Source organism: Microtus ochrogaster, chromosome 10 (assembly GCF_000317375.1).
Source record: "Microtus ochrogaster isolate Prairie Vole_2 chromosome 10, MicOch1.0, whole genome shotgun sequence".
Lineage (NCBI taxonomy): Eukaryota > Metazoa > Chordata > Mammalia > Rodentia > Cricetidae > Microtus > Microtus ochrogaster.
The window spans coordinates 50,063,565-50,070,596 of record NC_022016.1 but is presented as its reverse complement, the minus strand read 5'-3'; positions in this window follow the sequence as shown (position 1 = coordinate 50,070,596).

Here is a 7,032-nt window from a genome sequence, read left to right as displayed (position 1 = left end):
TGAATAAATAAAATAAAAAATACACCTTTGTGTACAACGAACAAGTTAGGCAACTATTTCAAAGTATTAGAACTTTGGGCCAGGTGTGGAGGTCACCTGCAATATCATCTCTCTATGCTAAGGCAAGAGGATCAGGAGTTCAAGGGTGTGTGGGAGGGAATTCTTTTTAAAAAGTAGTGTTTGGGACATTTTAGGTCAGCTCAGAAAAGTTCTCTCTGAGGACTGACATTTGTCCAGAGACCAGAAGGAAAAGAGGGGAGGAAGGACAGCCACAGTCAGGGTGAGCCTGAGTTGTCAACAGGTTTGATGGGTTTAAGGGACATGAAGAATCCGGGAGCTGGAACTGGGGAGCCCCTCTAGCAGCAGCAGTGTCTGAGGCTCATGCCCCAGGCGAGAATATGCTCAGAGCCAGCAGAAGTAGCCTTCCTCTCTCTGGACCCAGCGCCCACAGAGCGTCTGAGTTTGCCAGAGCCTGCCCTCAGTGCTTCCTGTTAACATGGATGTTCACCTTGGCTACCAATCGTCCATTGGATCTCTTCATAGACCTCTGCGGGGTTTTACTTTCCTAAGGAAGGACTAGGCGTGTCCTCCCTGATCATCACGCCTTGCACAAAGCTCTTCTGTTCTGACCTCTTGACCTGGCCATGCATTCGTCCACAGCGATGGGTGTGCAGGGAACGTGGCAGGTTCAGATCCTCCCCACAAGGCATGAGCAGCTTTGGGGAGAGGTGGGACGAGAAGAGCTCTCCCCTCCCTGCCACAGACACGTTAGTGATTCCCTCACCTGGCTCAATGTGCATGTGTGCAAACACACACATATACACACATATGAATATACACACATGTACACACATAAAATATACACATACATATACACACATGCACACACATACATATATGCACAAGCACACACAGACATATGCACACACACACTACATGCTCACATCACCACACACACACACACACACACACACACACACACACACACAAATACACTGTTCAAACACACATGCACCCCATACATGGGAATTGGGGATCTAAGCAGGAGGCCCCTGGGAAGACTCTGGCACCTCTAGAGGCATCTGCAGGGAACACCTGCCCAGGTCGGATGGGCTTAGGAAGATCAGTTCGGCAGCACCAGTCTCTAAAAGTCCAGGCCTCTGCAGACCTACCCGTGCCACCTACCACTTGTCCCCTGGAAATGACACTACCCAGACCCCCTGACAGACAGTGGCCAAGTGCAGAGAAAGAACTATGGCTGGAGGTCAGGGCCGGGAGTCACTGCCTTGCATCTTCTCTCTGGGCCATCTACAAAATAGCAGTAAAAGAAGAAGGTTCGCTTTCCTAGTTAGCGTTTCTAGTCAGGTGGCGAAACACCATGGCCAAAGCCACTTGGGGAGGAAAGGGTTTATTTGGCTTACACTTCCAGATCGCTGTTCAACATTACTGGACATCAGGAACAGGAACTCAAGCAGGACAGGAACCTGGAGGCAGGAGCTGATGCAGAGGCCGTGGACGGGTGCCAGTTACTGGTTTGTTACTCATGGCTCGCTCAGCCTGCTCTATAGAACCCAGGACCACCAGCCCAGGGATGGCACCACCCACAACGGACTGGGCCCTCCCCCATCAATCACTAATTAAGAAAATGTCCTACAGGCTTCCTTACAGACCGATCTCATGGAAGCATTTCCTCAGTTGAGATTCCCTTCTCTAGGTGGCTCTAGCTTGTGTCAAGTTGCTAACACAACTAGTCAGCACAGCAGACAGTTGACAAATGAGGAAACTTCCAGGCAGAGGGAGGAGTCTGACCTGGAGCCCCACAGTGCAGCCAGGGCAGCATGGGATGAGGACCAGGCACGCCAACAGCAGAGCCCGCAGGTCTCCTGCCCCTCAGACCTTTATTTGCAAAATCGCTTGCCCACACCCCATGCCAGAGGCCGTTGAAGAGAAGACAGTGTGAGCTGGCGCCAGACAGACACCCATCTTGGACCCCCTGAGATCCTGGAGCGCAGGGGAGACAAATAGGCCCAAAGCCAACCTGCACTAAGGAAAACCCAACCCCGGACACGGGATCAAATCCCAGTCTCACCTCACCTCTCTGAGCAAGATGCAAACTTCCATCTGTGGGGAGCTCACTAAACAAAACCATTGCCTCTGTGCCTATGAGATAAGGAGCAAGCAGGGGCTAAGTCACCATTGCCTACCCCAACTCATCCCTCACCCTTCCCCTCTCTCCTGTTCCAAACACACTGTCCCTCCTGGGTGGCCCTCCACACTCCTCTCTTGCTGGGGGGTTGGGACCTGCTGTTCCCTCCCGCTGGTTTGCCATGCAGAAGCCAGTCACTCACTCACACTCCATACACCTCCTTCTGAAGCCATGTTGGGATGATGGGGCTGGGAATATGGGATGAGGGTAGGGGTTCCATTTGCTTCTGGATGGATAATGGGGATGTGGAGCTATGGTGAAGCCTTAATGGGGTCTGGGTGTGGCCCAGTGGTAAAGCATATGCAAAGCCCTGGGTTCCAGGCCCAGCACAATTGTTAAGAAGTCAAACGGAGGCCATGGGGAGCTCCAACAGCTGAGGCCAGACACTCCTTCCAGAGCTCATTGAGGGCGCAACTGGCACCTTTCCCCTCCACTTGAGCAAGAGATAGAGATGTCTTGGAGGAATGAAACTGAAGCTCTCCTCCCCGCCAATCCCAGCGAAGGGCGTCAAGAAAAACACACAAGGCGCTGGAGAGAGGCCGTGCAGTGCTTAAGAGCGCAAGGCCTTGCAGAGGCGGCAGGTTGGAGTCCGAGCTTCACAACCATCCTTAACCCCAGATTCAATCCCTCTTTTGATCTTCAAGGGCACCAGGCACACACTTGGTGCAAAGACACGCACACAAGCAAACATGCGTACACACGAAATAAAATAAGTCTAAACATAGTTTTTTATAAGAAAGAAAGAAAGAAAGAAAGAAAGAAAGAAAGAAAGAAAGAAAGAAAGAAAGAAAGAATTTCCCTCCTGGGAACACTGGCTGGTATGGAGGATGGTCCCATCCCCCGGGCAGCCTAAGAACAGACAAGTGAACAGAAAAGGGTTATGGTGAAAGAGGTGGCAACGGACAGCCCGGGGGGCAGGGGGGGCTACCAGGTGCTGAGGGTCAGCAGGGGTCACAGAAAGGAACTAAGCTCATGCAGCCTTCTGACACCCACCCAAGAGGACTCCTGTCACCCGGGCAATCAAGAGACAACAGCAGGAGCCACAGGCTGGTAACTGCAGGCAGGAATGGGGAGGAGGAAGCCACCAAGGCAGAACACCGTGGGGCAGGTTCCACAGTACCCCAGAGAGTACACACATGCTCTGCAGACAGCTTGTTAACCCTTGTCCCAGCCAGGGTCCTGGCTGCTGGTAGGGCTAAACCAGAGAGAGAGGCTCAGTGCCCCCCTTGAGGCCCTGTTCTGAGCTCTACCCCACTGGTGCATGGTGGGAAGGGAGGGCCGAGGCATCCACACGCTGAGCCTGGGAGGCACTATGTTACGTGAGAGAGGCACCACAGAGTCCATGACTGCATTTCCATGATGAGCCCAGGACAGATGAGCACACACCAACCAGAGAGCAGGATAGTGTTGGCTACTGTAGCAACGGTAGAGATGGAGAACAGAGAAGGAAACTAAAGCCCATGGCAGGGGATAGCCCCGAGCCTAGAGTCACCCAGCTAGGCAAAGCGAAGACCTGGACTAGAATCCAGAGTCCAGCTCCATGGCTCAGGCTTGTGGTGAGCCAGCTGAATTTCACTGAGAGCCCCCACCCAGCTGTGCACATCTGTCAGCCTCTGTAGGATGAGACAATGGCCAGAAGCAGGGCCAAGGACTCCAAGCATCAAGGCAGAACATTGCAGGATCCTCCGAGGAGTGGAGCTGGCAGCTACGTGCTGGAGCTGAGCCTGGGCCAGCAGGGCTGCCCCTGCTGGCTCTGAGTTCTACATTCCTGAGGTCACACCTCACCCGTTACCCCGTCCTCCTGGCTAGAAGATGGGAGGCTGTCTGGGGGATGGCCCCCCTGGAGGATTACCTCAGCAAGTCCTAACTCTTCTCAGGGCCTCCTTCAGGATAAACCGGTTCCTCCCAGAGCTGCTGGCCCCACCTTTCATGTCCCATCCTAGAGTGGGGACCATGGCTTTCAGTACTTAGAGAGAGACAAAGTTCTTGTACTCTAGAACTCTGGATATGTAGGAGAAAGAGTCACCCAAGCCCTGGGAACCTCTATTGAGAGATGAGATGGCCTCAGCTTCAGGGACCGCCAGTCTGATGGAGGAGACCTTGCCACCAACAGGAAACTCTGTGAGCATGCCCAGTTGTGGGCTAAGTGGGTCTTAGAGCTCAGCACAGTGGCCCCTAGTTTACCACAGTGGGGCCCTACCACCTCGACTGTGGGCGGTAGCCAGCATCCTCACAAGGCCACCACACCCCGAGGCAACAGAAAGCTCATATCCCTGACACACCCTTGCTTCTGGTGAGACACTGGCATGCTGTGGCTGCCGCTGTCTCCATAACGGTGCCCTCCTGTTCTGGGACCCATGCCAAGTACGGCAACAGTGGTTGGTACTGGGCAGCCCTACCTGCCTCTTCTGGACCCTGAAGAACTACAGTTGGTCCAAAGTCCAAGTGTTCCCTCCAGAAGCCACAGCACTGTCCTGTCGTCACCACACCCCAAAGCCTGGACTGTGACAAAGACGCGAACCTCTCGTCCAGTCTACAAAACAGGCCGATGCCAGTAAATAGCTCTTGGAAGTTCACAGTCAAGATTAAACTAAGAGAACACCGTCAAAATGTAACACTGTGTTGAGACAAGGTAGAACATGGCTGGCTTTCTAGGTTTGTTTCAGTGGGAAATTCTCCTGCTTAGCATTCAGTCCCGTTTCTCCTACCCCGTCCCCCCCTTTTTTGTTTGTTTGCTTTTTTGTTTTTGTTTTTCAAGACAGGGTTTCTCTGGGTAGCTTTGGAGCCTGTCCTGGAACTAGCTCTGTAGACCAGGCTGGTCTCGAACTCACAGAGATCCACCTGCCTCTGCCTCCCGAGTGATGGGATTAAGGTGTGCGCCACCACTGCCAGGCTCCAGTCCCCTTTCTTATCCAGGGAGCAGGAGGTACATCTGTCTTAAGTGAAAAGCTAATATTGGTCCCAGCCAGTCAGAAGCAGGCCTATCTCCACCTCCGTCACTCACGAACCTGCCCTCATGTCAGGGAACACGCTGGTACCACAGGGTGGGACATGCCGGTGCCACAGGCCATGGTCGGGATGATTCGTTCATGGGCAGTACCGTGCCAGGATGCTCAGGGAGTAGTACCTCATTTCCTTACAGCAACAGAAGCCACAGTTCTGAAGTCCTCCTTCCCCTTGAGGCAGCTTTTCCAGATTTCATGAGCAAGCTGGTTAGTAAGTTCCGCTGTTGTCCATCAGGAAAGTCGCATGGAAATCGGGGAAAGGGAGGAAGTATTCGGGCAGAAGGGAAAGTCCACTGTACACGCAAGGACATAGTCTAACGGCCCGAAGAGCGTAGTGAGTGATGAAACAAGAGCTAATTAAATTACATTTAATCTGCTAATTAAATGGTGGCCCATGGCCATCTGAGAGGGGACAGTCCCTTGGAGGGCAGAGGACCTGAGTCCACACAGCCCGTGGGGGCCAGGAGAATTCTGAAGACGGAAGCTGCTTCTGTGACACCAGGGTAGGGGGTGGGAAGAACTCAAGCCCTCAAATACAGAGCTCCAGTCTGTGCCCGGGACTGAGAAACACTTTATGTAACTGGGCTAAAAATTCTCCTGTCTTTTTCTGCCGCCGGAGTGGTTTGTGGAAAGCCAGCGCAAAAGTCAGATCCCTCGCGGGGACAAATTCCAGAGGCGGCTGAGCCCACAGCTTCTTCTCCCTTGCCCAGCTGTAACTAGGCAGACAGTCCGGGGCAACCCTGGGTCTTCTCTTATTTTGAGGCCCTGTGATGTGTGGGGTACATTTGGTTGGCTGTGAGTAACAGAAACTGTGAGACCCTGAGGGAGGTGGGTTTCTGGCATACACACACCCCTCCAAGCTCTCTCGTGTCTGATCTCCAGCCAGGATGGTTTCAATCAGGGAGGAGTTTTAATCAACTGATGTCAGCTGCCCTTTGTTTATAAGCACTGACTGCGGGCATCCTACTGCATTTTGGGGGATTCCTATCTAGGGCAGGAAATAAGCTACGGCGGGCACATTCACACCAGGGGCAGCATGGCTTCCTAAAGGGAAGCATGGACCACCAGCTGCTCTGTGTCCAGGAGAGAGGGGCAGGGGGACCCTGTGCTGACCATGCAGCCAGATCTTTGGTCTCGGCAGGATCTGCCCTGGAGCCATGGTGTGAGCTGCTTCCCCTGCAGGGCCCTGAGTTGTCCTTGAACCACACTCAGGTTCTTCAAAGACTGAGGAAAGATGAGTTTAGGGGTCAGGAAGCAGCAACGCTGGCTTAGGGGACAGGTAGCAGCGATGCTGTCATCTTAGGGGACAGGTAGCAGCGATGCTGTCACACCTGCTTGGTGGCTCCCCGACAGCTGCAGAATCCCCATACCTCTGAGTTTCAGACTCTGGGCTTCAGACTTGTGAACTGACCACTTAAAGGGACATCTGCACACGAATGCCACCCTTTGCCCTTGGCCCTGGCCACGCCCCCTGTGCTAGCCCACATGCTATACAGATATTAGCTCAGCTTCTCCATGCAGGAGCCTCGTGAGGTGGATTCCGCGGTTACCCTCACCCCCAGGAGAGGAAAAGGAGGTGACAAAGCTTAAGGTAACTCTGGAGCCTGGACATAAGCCTCCTGGCCCCAGGTCTGAGCTGTGACCCTCTCCTGCATTCTGCCCCTCCTCCCTATTTGATGCAGGTTCTCTGCCATCCTCATCCACACTTCCCCTCTTGACTACCTACAACTCAGCATTCAGGTCTGTGTAGCTATCACCATGCGAACCCCAGCCAGTCAGGTACCTCGAGTGCCAGCGACTCTGCTTCCCACGCCATCTGTG